Source organism: Chelonoidis abingdonii, chromosome 1 (genome assembly GCF_003597395.2).
Source record: "Chelonoidis abingdonii isolate Lonesome George chromosome 1, CheloAbing_2.0, whole genome shotgun sequence".
Taxonomy (NCBI): domain Eukaryota; kingdom Metazoa; phylum Chordata; order Testudines; family Testudinidae; genus Chelonoidis; species Chelonoidis abingdonii.
In genome coordinates this window covers 331,073,472-331,090,857 of record NC_133769.1, presented here as the reverse complement: position 1 = coordinate 331,090,857, position 17,386 = coordinate 331,073,472, and the positions used below count along the sequence as shown (strand labels likewise).

At 39.6% G+C, this 17,386-nt stretch overlaps 1 protein-coding gene across 4 annotated transcripts in view; it reads left to right on the top strand.

Moving 5' to 3' along the window:
- The first annotated feature begins 1,138 nt into the window (after window positions 1-1,138).
- TNFRSF19 (TNF receptor superfamily member 19) overlaps window positions 1,139-17,386 on the top strand; it is a 113,645-nt gene continuing 97,397 nt past the window's right edge. Inside the window, exons 1-2 of one of the 4 annotated variants that reach the window (XM_032770982.2) lie at window positions 1,139-1,361; window positions 1,675-1,767. The gene's annotated coding sequence lies outside the window, so the exon portion shown is untranslated. The other 3 variants (XM_075061663.1, XM_032770984.2, XM_032770983.2) reach the window with 3 other exon arrangements.

Below are 17,386 nucleotides of genomic sequence, written 5' to 3'. Positions count from 1 at the left end.
GGAAAACAAACATCCTTTGGTTAGACCTGTTTAACAACTCCCTGACATACCTTGTTTACACACACTTTAGGTGTAATTCCACCATGTGCTTAATACCACATCATGTACATACATCACAAGAATATTCATGATCAGTGAGTTACTAGTTTTCAAATGATACCTCACAAGGCATGTTTTGCACAAAGATTACAATATGCATAGGGTGTGAATACAGGGGAGCTTTGTGTCACACTGACCTAAGCCCTGCTGTAGACACCACTAGGTCAAGAGAAGACTTCTTTCGTTGACCTAGCTACCACTTCATGGGAGAGGTGGATTTACTACATCGAGGAAGAACCTCTTCTATTGCTGTAATAAGTGTCTACATTACAGCACTACAGCGATGGCTGCTGCATCACTGTAACATTTCTAGTGTACACACAGCCCTACTTTCACCTGGCTGTCAATGGTCCCTATGGACCATTCCAGTAGCTAGAAATAACCAGGGTGCAGTAAAGCCCTGGTTATGTCCCTCCATCCCCCAACAAGCCTCCCTGCGCTGAAGGTGTAAAGATAACTACTTTGATTGTATACCTGCCAGCAACTGCCCCTATATCCAGAGAATTTCTTGGGGGGACACTTATGGCAACTTTTGGGCTCCTTTACATAAAGGAGCCATGAGGCACAGTTGAATCAGGCCCTGAGTGGTTAAATGACTTGCACAACACCAAACAATAACTGGCAGTGAAGAAGAGAACCCAGGAATCAGCGCTAGTCCCATCGCTACCAAAGAAGTTAAATGGTAATTCACAATAGGATGGAAGTTCTTTTCAACTTGGAGTTTCAGCTGTTAAAAAGTTGTTAAAAAATTTTAAGACATTTTCCATGAAGCTTTTCCATCACCAATAATGTGTAAGCTGTTTTTTGTTGTGTTTTTGTAATTGCTTAGCATCTGTAAATAAATCGCTGCGTGTTTGACAACCAGACCTTTGCAGAAAATTGTGGGTTTTTTCAAGGGTGATGCTATTAAATACCCTCATTTGAAAATTATCAGGAATCTTATCACACAAAAAAACTTCTAGGATTCCATTTCTCTTCTTGGGAGGAAACTTACAGATAAACTTTGAAATGAGACTTGTGTCTCTCACAATGCACCAACATGGTTAGAAATCATGCAACCTTTTGTTACTCTTTAGCTGTATTCCCCCACAGGCTGTATTATAGCTCTCTAACCAGTCCCACAGCATTGAATGATGTCATGGGATCTGCAGTTCAGTGAGATGAAAGGGATAAAGCAGAACCCGCTGGCACTGAGAACAGCTTCCAACACACAATTCACAACATAGCTTGGGAACTGAATCCAGCCACTCAACTCTAAGCATGTAAGTAAGAATCATGTACATTCTGCTATCACAAAAAAAGGGAGAGGGCAGGGGAGAACTAAAGTGATCCATTTTTAAACAAAAGAATTTGAGGATTGAAGGTAGAATTTAAGAGTACAACTACCTGCTGAAAAGAGAACTCTTTTTCCTCTCCAAAGCACTGCCTTTGATGTATGGCAACTGATCACTGATCAGATTACAAGCATTTGGTCTCAGTGCTCCTCTGCCTTTGATCTGCATGGTTAATTTTATTTTCCTGGATTTGGAGTTTCGTCTGGACTTGTGCTGACATACTTTTTTTTTTTTTTAAAAGGAGGTAAGTTAAAAGCAGTTAATACAGAAGCTCTGGCAGTGTGGATTAATTTGCAGAAAGGCTGGCATTTGGAAAAACTTCAGCATATAGCAGGTACTGCATTTAGTATTTCATTGCTATCTTTTATTGCAGGTTTTTTCAAACTGACAATGGTAGTTTTTATTAGAACGAAAAACTTTGCAAATCTTGATTGAAATGTACACAGTTTAAAAGACACAGACCTATGTAGGAACACAGTAAGTAGCTGATGCAGCATTTTTATTTGGAAAATCTATTATGCAAAGTTTTACTGAGGGCGGGCTATCTAAGAGATACAAAATCAAAGATCTAAACAAGATTAAATTAATTTCAACTAATATTCTTGGTGTATACCATTTTATGCTGTAGGGTTTATAGTCTTTGTCTTTAGCTTTGTCAATTTATATTTATTTAATACAAAGGTTGTGGGACTTAGAAGTGTATTACAGTTTTTCTTTTCATTAATGTAAGAACAGATTAATTATGTCTCTTGCATACCATGTATACTTTATTCTCCCACCTCCTCCTAGGCCATTTGCTAGGTCTATATATAATTCATTCTCTTAGCAATACTTTTAATTGTAATAACTGTGGACTCAGGATACATTTTGAAACAGAAGGTATGTTTTAACTATAAATAATATGTTGATTTGTAAATGTAATGACAGAAGTGCAAAGTTGTTCATTTTAGCATTTAAAATTAGTAAAACTATATAGAGTCACTCACATATTTACTCATACAAATAACACCTCGGTCTGATATTAGCTTCCTTTAAGTCATTTTTAATAAAATATTAAAAAATCCTTAAGCACACCCAGAATAAAATCCTGGCACTAATGAAATCAATGGGAGTTTTGCCACTGAAGTCAATGAAGCCAGGATTTCATCCCTAATGTTTTATATTCAGGTCTCCAAAATCATGTTTAAATTTAGTCAGTTACTCTGTGTTTTTTAAAAACTACAACCAATTCCTATAATATGGTTGAGGAATATCCACTCATGGTATTTAAGAATTATATAACATGCACTAGCATATTTAAGGGACAGAATTTTAGATGAGGTCAAGTCAAGTTTTCACATATTCGGCACCCACAGTTGGAACCAGATTTTTAATTGGAGCTGAGCTCTGATTTAGGAATCTAATGAAAGGCCAGATTTTCAAAGGAGTTCAGCATCCAAGTGCTGAGCATTTTTGAAAATCTGGCCCTGAATATCTATTTGAATACCTTAAACTTTAAGCATTTTACTACAAAACTGCAGATGACAAACAGAGCTGACACAAATCATGATATACTGAATATTCAGCAAAAAGAGTGCTGAAAACAACAGTAACAGTTTATCAACCTATTAAACATCAAACAGAAGTCTTTATACTTTACTAGAAATGTATATGCCGCTACAATAACATGTAAAAATATCTTTCCCATCCTGGATAAACTTAGGTAAGAAAAGATAAAATTATCAGCACATTTTAAAGATATGCAGGCAGGCTTCATTTGCAAACTTCATTTCATTCCAAACTAAAAAACAACCAGCTATTCTAGACTATGTTTATAAAGCACATTTTAATTTTTTCAAATACCCAGAGATTCTAATAAGTCAGTCCTGGATCAACCAGGCCTGATTTCAACTAATTAATTTCCCACACCACCAATTAGTTTCTCTAAAAAGAAATGTGAATCTATTACATTATAAGAAAGGCAATTAGCACTGTATGAATAATATGTGGTCAAGAAAAGGCATTTTTAAAAGGCACAGCTAGGATAAAAATGCAGTATGTTATTTAGAAAAAACAATTATTGTCTCAATAGATTATTTTTGGTGTGCTTAAAGATGTGTTCCCTGTTTTATTCTGCTGAGCAGACATCTTTTCTTGATCATCATTTTCTCAACTTTTTGTTATTTTATTGACTTGTTCTACCTATTACTTTTGGGAGAAACTGTTTCTAAATCTGCTATTTGCTGTCAAGTAGTAAGAAAAATGTAGAAAAAACTACTGTATTTCACTGGTTTTAGTTCACATCAGAAATCAAAATAGTTATTTCAGTGTATTATGAGCCAAACATAAGTAAAATGTCATCGTAAGAGCCTGATCCTGCAAACATTTTCATACGTGAGTAATTTACTGAAGTCAACAGGACTACTAATGGGAATAATACTGACTGAACGTAAGTAACCACTGCAGTATTCCAGCCCTAACATTGCCAAGAGATTCCAGGGATTTTAAGTAATCTTGCCCAATTGTTAAACATAGATCCTTTTCCAGTTTAAATGGCTTGAAATATAATGCCTGCATACAGCAAAATGAGCACTAAAAAGTGAGAGCACAGTGGGAGATATCAAAATACAAGAAAAAAAACTTAGACATTTTGTTAGTTTAAAAAGCAATGCCATAATAATTTAGCCTTTCATGGATCTGGCTTTTAAAGAGTTAATAATAATAATACTTGGCATTTTTAGGGCTTTGCATTTACAAAACACAGTATAAACATGGATTAATCCTCAGCTTTAATCTGCACAAAGAGTTCACATTGCTTTTTTTAAGCAAATCTGGCTAGAAGAGGACTCATGTAAATATTACATATTAAACAGGCTTCAGCATTTCTTGGTTAACATTACTGATCCATTTTCACAGATTGTTTTAGATATCATAAACATTTTGATATTTGTAAAAGCTAAGAATATCAAAAGACATTGTAAGGCTATGCTGACATCGGTTTCCAACAGCTGTCATAACAAGGGTAGATCTATCTTAATCTTTGAGATATACAGATACCAATTTTCTATTGCGGCACAATTCCTGCTTTCATGACAGATATGTCATGCAACTTTGCCCTATCAAAAGGGTCAACTTAAATTACTTCCCAACTGTTTCTCTTGTGCCTTCCCGACAAAACAAATCTGCTTTTATAATCTTTGTCAAGTACTAAAAAGGAACTAGCATTTTTTAAAACAGAGATCAAACATCACCTCATTTAAAATAATGTTTCCAATTTTCAAAAATCACAATTTACATGGAATTGACTCATCCATTTTGTATTCATAGGAAAAATCAGTGATATCTAAAATTATATTACTTTGAAATAAATATCTGAATCTCAGATGCTTAGGAGTAACTCTCAGTGACTCCACAGAGAGAAACAAATATTTACTGGTTTTACAGGTGTCAACACAAAATAGATAACATACTTTTAACAGCTGTCTGTAGATAGCAGAAGGATGTAGAATTCTCAGTGCACCACAACAGCTGTCACTCACAACAGATGTACCATGGTTGTACTATATAGTATGTCACTCTTTATAAAAATTCCAGTGTCCTACAGTGTTCCCCTTTGTCAAGAGTGCTAAAATAAAGTATTCCTCATTAGACGCTTTTCCCCATTAATAAATTATACAATTGTTCAAGTACATTTTAAAAATGTATAAACTACTTATTCTTGTTGGAACCATTTGCCTCCTATGACTCAATTGAATGTTACATTCTCTTTTTATCATAGACAGTTGCATGATTAGTGAAAGAGAACTCTTTTTATGCCATTAAAAAGCTCTAAAGTTTGAGTTCTATGGATGAAAACTGCTAAACAATAGCTAAGGTGGGTGAGGTAATATCTTTTATTGGACCAACTTCTGTTGGTGAGAGACACAAGCTTTCAAGCACAGAGCTCTTCTTCAGGTCTGGGAAAGAAACTCAAAAGCTTGCCCCCCTCATCAACAGAAGTTAGTCCAATAAAAGATATTATTTCACCCACTTTATCTCGCTAATATCCTGGGGCCAACACCATTACAAGTACACTGCATCCATAAATAAGAGGTAGGCATTATTACCATCTGTTTTGGAGGATTTGAAAAATTCCTTATTATGGAAAGATGGCGATTAGCTATCTAAAATTCCTGTTACTCATTTACTTTTTGATTCATTACTTCCAAGTTCATTTCCAATGAATTTGTTATTCACCCTCTGCTAAGTTTTAGTAATTTCATCAACTGGTTCATTAGAAACAAAGAACCTTGAAATCAAATACTGGCAGAGAAAGTCTTTGGGCTAGATTCTCATCTCAGCCTGTTTCACCTTAGGTCAAGGGTAGCCATCCTGAGCCTGAGAAGGAGCCAGAATTTACCAATGTACATTGCAAAAGAGCCACAGTAATACATCAGCATCTCCCCCATCATCTCTCCCCTCCTCGTCCCCACTCCCCCAGCAACACCCACCCACCGCAGCCCTGCTGATCAGCACCTCTCCCTCCTTCCTCCCCCGCCACCTCCTGATCAGCTGTTTCATGGTGTGCAGGAGGCTCTGGGGAGAGGGGGAGGAGCGAGGGCATGGCAGGCTCAAGGGAAGTGATAGGAACGGGTGGAGTGGGGGCAGGGCCTATGGCAGAGCCAGGGGTTAAGCAGTGAACACCCCCCAAGCACACTGGAAAGTTTGCACCTGTAGCTCCAGCCTGGAGTCAGTGCCTATACAAGGAGCCACACATTAACTTCTCCAGAACTACAGGTTGGTCACCCCTGCCTTAGATAAAATGCCACTGACTTCAAATAGTTATGGATTTACACTAGGGTAAGTGAAAGGAGAATCAGGCTCTTCTAGTTTATCTGTAAAAGGAATATTGCATGCCAGGGGTTGGATTCCATTTAGCAGTGTATTTTGATGTTCTTCCACTGCAGTGATAACTGCTTGAATGTTGTAGGATTTTAAATTATTATTTCAGGATATAGAAAAATAAAAAGGAGGAAAAGAGAAAAATAAAAAAATATGGGAGGGAGGAAAACTAATGGCACTGTATGAAGGAAGAACTATGAGGTGGATACATCTTTTCCTGGCCCACTGCTCTCCTGAAGCAACCAGTATTTTTAGTGAGGGATGGACACAGCACCTGGGGGATTTATACTAAGTTTGCTCCATGCAGCTGCAGCCCCCGAAGCCCAATCAGTTGATACTAAATCAACAGTTACCAGCATGCGAGGCAGCACCTGGGAATCCTGGTGTTGAAGAGTTGGGTGAAAACACACCAGTAAATCATGCAGCCTCATCACCGGACTCTCGGGAGTAAGGGCTGGGCTCCATCCCTGGGGATCTCAGAAAACGGGTCAAGCTCACGAGCAGGGAAACCTCAGATCATTTTGCTACCCGAGTCCCTCGTGGTTTGATTAGACGCGCCTTGGCCAATGCGCCGGAATGTTTCTTGTTCCGCTTCACCTGGCGCGGTCACTTTCCCCCTCCGACGGGCCGCACCGCCAGCCAGGCCTCCAACCCAGCGGCCGTGCCGTCAGCCCGGGCGTTGCTAAACTGCAGCCCGGGCTTTTCGGGACTCCTGGGGCAGGCGGAGAACGGCCAGACCTGACTGGCCCCCAAGTCCATCACCCGACCGACACTGGGGGCCCAGCATCGCCTCCTACCCCGCCCGCCTCGCGCGCTGCCCCATGAGGCGCCTCCACACCAAAAGGAGTCGCCGCGCCAAGAGCCCCCCCTCCGGCGCTGTGGAGCGTTCTTAGCTGAAACGCACGTGCGGGAAGTAACTGAAAAGAAACCCGCCGGAGCCTGCCCAACCGCCGCCGCCCTGGCCCGGCCCGGCCCTCGCAGCTTCGCCCTCCTACCTCGGCAGCGCTGGTACCCGCCCCGCAGCGCCTCCTCCTGAGACGTCACGTGGCGCCCGGGTGGCCGATTGGCTGCCCTGGGTCACCTGAGCGTCCTCGAGTCCAGCCCGCGAGAGGAGGGAGGGGAAGCGGCGGGCTGTTGCCTAGGCTACGGGAGAGCGGAGAGAGCGCTGGCCGGAGGCGGCTGAGTCAGTGCAGGACCCTGGAGGGTAGCCGGGGAGCGGAACGCTTGGGAACAGGCGGCGGCGGCGGCTGGGGCAGGTAGGAGCAGGGGCGGCGGCGGCTGGGGGCCGGTGGGAGGTGGGGCAGGAGGCCTGAGGAGGGGCTGCGCTGGACGGGGTAGTAGGTTGTAGCTGGGGGCAAAGGGCTGCGAGCGGAAAGTGTTGAAAGACTCTCCAGCTCCCCCGAGAGTGGCCTTGTCTGGGGTCAGTTGCTGCTAGGAGCAGTCCCAAGAGCCCCTGGCGTGTCCCGATGCTTTCCCCCTCCCTGCGTCCCGCATCATGCTGCTGCCATCAACCTCCCTGCGCTGCGGTACCAACAGCAGCACTTGCACTGCAAGGGGAGGCAGTATTGGAAGTGATGGAAACAGCCTTCCTCACGAAACATGCTCTTTTTGTTTATTTCACTTAATTTCATCTGTTCCGTAATGTATCCAGCTCTGCCCCCTCCTAGCTCATATCCAAAAGCGCTGTATGTAAAAGATGCGAAGCAAAATAAAAGCTCGTGATAGATAATGTGTGGTAGCTATGAGCTTAGCTCTGCAGATCTTAACAGCTAAGAGCTACTTCTCCTCCAAAGCAGACAAAAAGGTTTTGATCAGCCTGAGAGAGGTACTGAAAGCAAAATGTTCCTGAAAGACGTGTCTTACTTTTCATGATTATGTTTTGTTTGTAAAACTTTAATACATTACTATTCACTTGAAATAATTTTGGGCAAGCGATAATAGGACAGAAACTGGCACAGTCTATTTAGGCTGGGTGGGAGTTGGAAGTTAAAAATTCACAACTGTGCTCTTTTGAAAACCCTTTGGTTATTTAAAGAGACAGACATCATAAAAATTATCTAATCTGACCTTGGAGATAAAGCTTTAGCTCAGTCAAAATGAATGTACAGTCCTGACAATTGATACTTGTTTAACATTTCTACATTTACTGTACAGTAAATCTTTGACATGGATGGTTTTATTGCATTAAGAATAGGGTTCAGTTGGGTTAAATATGAGCGAAACAATACATTTATTCAGGTCTGTGAACAGGCTGGGTAATTACTAGGTAATCTTACTCAAGTACAGTTTCATTTTTATCACATTTTAAGACAACTCCATATATAAACAGGAAGGTTTTCATTGTAGAAACAAGGTTTATAGAAGTGGGAGTAAGTTTATTTTTGTATGATTATTTATCGCATTTTATTTCAGAGAGTTGTACTCTATTAGTAAATGATTTACTGTACTACTTTAAGAATGTGAGCGGTTTGGATTGTTGACTAAGGAGATAATGATTGAATTTTACTGATTTCCCCCCTCCCTTACCTTACATCAGTTTTTTAAGTATGACTGATTCCCTTTATTCTATGTTTTCCAGTTTCAATCTCAGTACAGGAGAAGGCTGATCATACTAGCCCAGTTCTCAACCAATCCCAAACCTCTCAAAAATGGCCTGGTTAAAAGTAACACAGTGGGATCTTTTGGAAGTCCAGTAATACATAAAAGCAGGTCTTGTAATTTTTTAGATAGGTACAATAATCATAAGGTTAAAAACTGAGTAGTTAATAGAGCAGGACACTTCTGAAGTAATCTTGATAAAAGAACCAGCAGTGTATAGTAGTATAGATGGAATGCAAGAGCATCATATAGACATTTCCATTTTTATTGTACTGAAACACATTAATAGGTATCTACAACTGAAGTTCTAATATGAGATTTTACTCAGAAAAGTAATTTATTTTAGAAATTGAAGAGTAAGATAAGTTAAACATGCGGCAATATTACATGCTATAGGCCTGACCGTGAAACATGTTATTACTTATTACTCACCTAAGTAGTTCAATAGACTTCAGTGGAATTGGGACTGCTTTTCTGAGTAAAGGTCTGGCCCTGTAAAATCTCTCTCTTGATGTAGTTATAGACAACACTTCACCATTTTGTGCTTTTCTCACTGAATGATTTCCTTAACAGAATAATTTGTGTTAGTCCTGGATGATGATGAGCTAGTATAATAGTTGATCAGCATGTATTTGGTACACATCACTCACAAGTAGCAAAGCCAAGGATGAACGGTACAGTTCTGACCCAACTCATGCTGATAAAACCTTTATGCCACACCTAACCACAATTCTGCAAATATGACATGACAGATAAATCCTGTTTTAGGAACACTTTGAGAAAGTTTTAAAAATTATGGTCTTTTTTTTACCTGTGCCTTTGTTAACTATGAGTCCAAGAATACAGTGCTCTGAGGGAGAAAATACCTCACAATTTATGTGAAAAACCTCTTAAAAAATGGACTAAATTAGCTTTTCTAGACATTGTAATGTGACAATTTTAAGGTCTGGTATCCCAGGCCTTTACAGAGGCAGAAGTGAATGCATGGCTGCTAAGTTTTGTGTAGTTCCATATGTGACATTTTATGCAATTCTAAAGTGTTGATTTAGTGGTGATGAATGATATCGGATAGGCAGCAGATTTCCCACACAGGCTTCCCTGGATTAGAGAGGGTAGGTTCAGCCAGGCAGGACCTTATTCCTTGCACACTTTACTCCAGGGGGCATTCTGCACCAAAAAAATAAAAATTCTGCACACATTTTAAAATGCTGCAAAAATCTACAAATTTTCTTTGTCAAAATAACACTACATAACCACACAGTTTCAATTATTTTGGTAATTTATTTAAAAATACCTGTCAGCGAGTATCTTTGTAACAATACAGAAACACAACATTCCCCCCAAGAATAGAGAGTTAAAGAAACCCCTATGACAACACAGTTTCTGCTTCTCTGCCCCTTTCGCCCCCAGCCCAGTCGGGGAGCCAGACACCCACAACCCCTCACCCCACTGATGCCAGCCATAGCTCCCACCCAGCCAGTTCATCCAAACCTCCTTATCCCCATACCCAGCCATGCCCCCCCCCGGCTCAGATACCTGCACTCCCTCTTCTCCCGAGCCCAGCCATGCACCCCGCTGCCCAGACACCTGCCCCCCTCCCTGGGAAACAGCCTAATGCTCAGTACCAGGCTTGCATGGAGTTTCCTGTGCCGCCCTCTCCTTCCCTCAGGGCATGCTGGGAACTGCAGCTGCCAGGAACCCTCTAGCTCACTCTCTCCCCCCCAAGCAGTGTCTTCTGTGTGCGAGCTGGTGCTCTAGTGGGTCTAGTGGGTCCTAGCAGCACTGCAGCTTTTTACTGTGGGGGAAAGGAAATTCTGCATGTACAACATTAATTTCTGTAAAATTCTGAATTGCCCAGTGGCACAGAATTCCCCCAGGAGCGTACATTCTCCTCTGCCTGAGGGGACAGAGTTTGTCCCATTCGTACCTGCTCAGAAAGACCCTGAAGCCCGACCCCTCCACAATGAGTGTGACACAATAGTGGACGAGACAGATAGAGTCTCTCTCTCTCTCACATGCACAACTGTCCATCCTCCCCCACCAGCAGTGTTTTACATTTTTCTGGCTGCTCCGGGTGCCTGAACCAACCTGGCTGCACTGCCACTACCTTACCGCTGCTGCTTTTGTGGCTTCCCTTTGCTTCCCCATCAGAAGTCATTTTTCTGCAGGGAAGCAAAGAAATCTTCAGGGCCATTAATTCTGCGCACACACAGCGATGCGGAACTCCCCCAGGAGTATCACTTCATAATAAGTGAGGAAAGGCTTGTGGGAAACTAGAGGTAATCAGGGGTGTCTTGTGGGAAGTGATGTTGCTGTGTGGGAGGCAACAAAGAGGGGGAGGGGTTATACAGTGGTGCAAGCTCCATTAGTCCCTTCCCTCCTATTAGTTTGTGTCCCTATCTTTTGTCCATTAGCCCTTGTCCCCACAAGAGGTCTTGCTTCTCCCTTTGATCCTGGGCCCCTTCCCCTTGCTCACCTTTACTGTCTGTAAGGCACTGATTCTGCTAATGCCACCTCTTTTGCGCCCTGTGGCCGAGAACTGGCATAGAGAGTAGAGAGCAATCAGAAGTGGAGGCAGAGAAGCTGCCTGCTGAGCAGGTGTTATAGTGGTCTGTGGTGGCAGGCAGGATAAACTGCAGCCCAAACTTCTTGCCCAGAGCCCAGCGGCAGAATGCATGACACTCACTCTGGGCCTTGGGAATGCATGAGGAATAGCTTACATGTATGAGTGTCAAGTGGAGTGTGTGACATTTGGCAAATCTGTGAATTATGAGCCCACTGGGAAGTTGGGACTCTTCCCATTCCTGTGATATAGAATCTCCTTTACCAGGCATCCCAAGCCATGAAGTCGCAGCTTAAAAATCATGACACGTATGGAAAACCTGTTACTGGGTCAGAACTTAATCTTGCCAATCCTGAGATGCAGGCTGGTATGTTTTTCCTGGTAAAAGGAGAAGGAAGAGCTGTTTCTGTGAAAGATTAAGAGCTGAATGTTAAATTCTGAAAGACAAGGGATTATTGAACAGAAGGCAGGCGAGACAGTCTAATGCAGGGATTGGCAACCTTTGGCATGCGCTTGCCACGATAAGCACCCTGGTGGGCCAGGCCGGTTTGTTTACCTGCTGTGTCCACAGATTTAGCCGATTACGGCTCCCACTGGCTGCGGTTCACTGCTCCAAGCCAATGCAGGCAGTAGGAAGAGATGGCCAACACGTCCCTCGGCCCATGCTGCTTCCCGCAGCCCCCATTGGCCTGGGAAGGCGAACCGTGGCCAGTGGGAGCCGCGATCAGCCGAACCTGCAGACCGCATGCCAAAGGTTGCCAATCCCTGGTCCAATGTGCATGATAAATTTATCACATGGCTCTTTAATTTATTTTATGATCTCACACTCACCACATAAGAGGAGGTATGTGCATATATAATGGGCCATATATGGTCTTTTACAAATTGAGTGGAGTCTATGACCTTTGTTCACATTTCCTAATATAGTTTGGGTTAATATATCACTGTGCATCTGTACATGGAATTACTTTTTTACATCAGTAACATGCACCATCATTTTCAAATGTCCTTATTTTCATAAATAAAAAAAACTCAGTTGGGTAGATTTCTAAGTAGTAGTGGTATCTGTGGAAGGTGGGAAAATCTCTAAATTTGTTGAACTAATATCTGAAGGCACTCACTCAATACTTGGAGAAACATCCATTAGCTGCTTGTTACTTTGAATACACAGAATAATTGGCTAGTGTCCAGCTGACATCAATGTAATGCCAAGTTGATACCAAGAGAGAACAAATTTGCCCAATGGCAACTTATTATTAAGCACTGCAATGTCTACTTTTTAAGCAGCACTTTCAAGTTTGAGACAGAAACAGGAAACATGCAGCTGGCACAGTTATGTTTCTTTCTAGACTTGCTTTCAGGTGAGTCAGTTATTAGTATACCTCAACCACTCAGATTATTTTTATCTACATTTCAGCATGAGGAGTGAATTTTTTTTTTACTCTCTACTCTTGGTACAGAAGTCTTATGTTGTACACTGATCATTCTGCTTCTTATGTATAATAGCTGTTATCTCTCCTGGGATTTTGTTTTAGTGGAATTGGGACAATAACTTAAATAATTGCATGATATAAAACCACAGGCATACATCTCTGCTGAAAGGATTTGAATACCTTTTGCACTGATTAAGCCTGACTGAATGTCCCTGAAGTTTAAGAACCAGATGTTCATAAGTTTCCTTTGCAAGTTCTGATATTTATTTAGAGCTTAAACCCAGATATCCTTTTGATAATTTTTCATTTTTAAAGCTGAGAAAAACTGGGAGATTGGTAACATTATTTACAAACTGAACAGTCAACATATGGTACAGCAAAACATGTAGATGTGAAAGTCTAATAGTTAGATGCCAGTTCAAAAACACTTGGTTTTTGGAACTTGATTCTGAGTTGTAACATTTTGGAACTCCTGATGTTTGAAGGTGTTGGTTTTGGCAACAGAGTTATAAAGCTGGTAGATTTTTTCAATAGAAAATATTTCACAGTTGCAATAAGAGAAACATTTCTACACTTAAGCCAACAAAAATGTGTCAGTTTAATACAGTGTGCACCTCTGTATGCTTCTTAGGTTCTAAAAATCTACAAACAATATGCTGTAATAGGATAATTTTACAAGGAACACAGTGTGACTCCAAAAGCTAAGATATAGGAATGTATCAGAAAGGAAAGGTTACTGTCAGTCTTTAGAGTAGAGTTTTCTGTACTGATGATCAGTCTTTGCCATCTTTTGACATTTGTTTTTAATCCACTTGTGATTACAGTATAACGTTATAATAGTCAAAATGTATATATATCACTGGCTTTGTTTCAGCACTAGTTTTAATAAATTACATGTTTGCCAACTGATTTTAACACTATTAAAGTTTCAGGTTATTGCATATTGGAAAAAATGTGTAGTATGAATGGGGCTTCATTTCACAAAGTTAATATAGTTTTATTGCAGTAAAACTATTACCTGTAGCAAGTGCTACATCTGGTAGCTAATAAATCAAGCTGTTCTTAAGTTATGGAAAAAATAAAGAAGAATTTAAGTGACTTGCTCTGAAAAAATATCCAGACTGTTTAGATTATGCCATAGCTTCATATTTTGGGTAATTTTTTTTAGTACACTTTAGCAAGATCATTTATATGGGTCATTTTATATAGAAGTGTGAAAATAGTTATCAAAACAACAATTTTACATAATTAAACTTCTGTTTTGACATTTCACAGATCTATTTTCACAATGAAATAAAACTTGGACAAAAGTACACATTTTCTCAAAACAGAATTTAACATATGCTCTATTCCAGGGTGGATTGATTTAAATCAAGGAGATTTAAATCAGCAAGTGGAAAGCCTCAATTTAAATAAACTTTCTCATTTGTACTGCCTTTATTTTGTTACCTAGGAGGGTACACTATAACTATATACATTTATTTAAGCAATTACATAGCTTAATATTTTCAGATTCTTATTAATTGGTCATCTTACTATGTTAGAAATTGTTGAAATATATATTGGTTATTTCCTAGATAATTAACTTTTTGCTCATGATTTATGTCAAGCTCTGTTAGGATGGTAACTGAAATTTAAACATATACAACAGCATATAAAATTTATTTTTATTAAACCAAATAAGTCCTTAACACAATACATGATCTATTGTGCCATATTTATAAAACTTGATCTCAAAAGTTAGATGTTTTTCACCTGATTCTTTCTTTATATAGAAAAGCAGCATGTAACTCAAAGTTTTTGATAGATATTCATGGATTCAGCGTATTTATTTGTTATTAAAATGTTTTAAGAGATTATAACAAGTTTAGACCTTAACATATTTTGTATTAAATTCAGATTTCATTTTAAGTAGGTTTACTTTAAAAAAGAAAAATTTAAGATAATTTGAATAAAATAAAAAATCTGATTTTTTTACTTTTTTTTTTAAATCTTGGGTTTTTTGTGTACTCTGCTCTATTCTTATTATAAATTCCTATTTATTTGTTTTTAATCAAAATGTGTGGTACTAAGTTAAATATCTAAGTATATTTCTTGCAGTTACTTTATCAGCCATACCGTTGATCTCATCAAAGATTTAAAAAGGTTTGTTTGACAAGTCCTATTTTCCGTAATGCCAGGTTGACTGGCATTAATTATATGCCTCTCTTTAATGCTTTATAAATTAATTTCTTGTATCAGCTTTTCCATTTTTTTGCCTGGAATCAACATCAGGATAACCAGCCTTCAGTTATTTGAGTTGTATCCATTACACATTTTGAATATTGGCACAAAATTAGCACTCTTTCAGTCTTTGGAATTTCCCTGGTATTTCAAGATTTATTAAAAAATAACATTGTCAGCCAGAGATTTCTTCAGCCAACTCTTTTAGAACTCTTGGGTTCAAGTTATCCAAGCCTGCTTATTTAAAAATGTTTATCCCTCATAGATGTAAACATCCTCCTCAGTTACTAATGAACTGTAATTCTCATATCCTTTGTCATCCTAATATGGTCTGCTTCTTTCCAAATATGGAGCAGAAATATTTATTGAACACTTTTGCCATTTCTGCATCACTATTAACAGTTTTACCATCTCCGACTAGTAATTGTCCTATACCATTGTTAGGATTTCTTTTGTTCCTATTATACTTAAAGAAAACTCCTTATTGTCCTTAGTCCTACCAGCCATGTTTTTCCCTGATGGCTTCAGTTTCCCATATCAATTTGCGACACCTCACAATTTCTAATTTATATTGATTGCTATCTATTTCCCCCTCTTTGCATTTGATACACATTACTCTTCTAGTTGATACCTTTGTTACAGTTCAGGGCAAGTGCACCTTTATTAACCCTCCCTACTCTCTTGAGGGCACCTACTCTTGGCTCTGGGCTCCTCAGCTGTCACCTCTCTTGGGAGGAAATCCATGTCACTCTTCCTCCTGATGGAATGTTTTCAGGCTACACAGTGATAACTCTGGCAAACCAGACTACGTAAACAGGCCAGCGTCTGTGTTTTGCATTCTCTCTAAAGTGTATGCACAGCTTAATTGCATTAACAGGTTACCACACAGCTCTTTATAAGCAAGCACACTTATTCCTAAGCTGTTTTTAATGTTTTCTCTGTAATGCTTTTAATCAAAGAACCTATAGGCATGTTAATAAGCTTACTAGAGTTTTCCTGCCAACTTCAACAAGGGCTCCTGTAGGAGTTAGTCCTTCAAACCCCACCAATGGGTTTTCCTGTGGTTACTAGTTGATAACAACTTTAGCTCAGAAATAGCACACTCATGAATAGATTATTCTTCCCTTTATAAAGCTTGGGCCTTTGATCTTGAGACTCCAGGAACAAGTAATCAGCAGATAGTGGTCCTCTCCTCAGAACACAGCTTCAAAAGACTGGGTTGTGTATAACTGAAGGTTGGGGATTTGCTTGCAACTGCCGTTAGAGATTCTCCAGGCAAACTATTTGACACTGTCCCAAAAGTCAGTTCTCATCTGGTACATTATTCAGTGTAATCCTTTGACGTTCATACCGCTTCTCAGGGCTCACATCATCACATCTTCCCACCTAATGAGGTTGCATACAATCCCAGCCCATAATAATATATAACTTTTGCATTTAATGCAATGGACTCCAAGGTTACTTAAACTTAATTCAATAAAGTTTTTCAAGGATATTGGAAGAAATTGCCATATCTGTCACATCTAGGGTGGCCAGTTTTGGTTGGATAGATTCCTGGAGGTTTCATATGCAACATAATCTTTAATGAAAGATTAATCTTTAATTCCTGACGACTCCAGAACAATCCTGGAAGGTTGGCAACCCTACACAACTTTCACTTTACTTTGGAACCAGGTTAGACTTTTAGCCATTATTGTCTTGATTGTGGAATCATGGCTTTTTGGCCATTTAATAAACTTCTTCTTTAAGAACTTCCAATTTTCATTCATTTTTTTCTGTATACATTTTTCCTCCCAATGAATTTTGCTTATAATTTTCATTGGTTTGGGAAATTAGCCCTTTTGAAGCACCAAGTATTTATACTGAGCCAGTCCTCTGTTTGCCTGTATTGAGTGTAATCAGAGAATGATCCTTGATCTCTAGGCAACCCCCAACTTCTAGTTCAGTGATTAATTCATCTTTATTGGTCATAATGAGGTCGACAGTAGTTACCTCATGTTGGGTGTAATATCTCTTGTGTTAGAAAATTAAAATCTATAATGTTCAGAAACTTGAATGATATTTTACTACCTGCTACATGAGACGTTCTGCTTATGTCTCCCATATTGAAGTCCATCATAACACAGTATTAGTTTCCACATATTACAGACAGGTGCTTAAGGAGTATCTCACCCTATTTTCTGGTTTAATGTAGTGGTCTGTAACAGACTCCTACCAGTACTCCCTCTTGGGCTTTGTTAGTTAGCACATTTATACATTGCATTCAAGATCTTGTG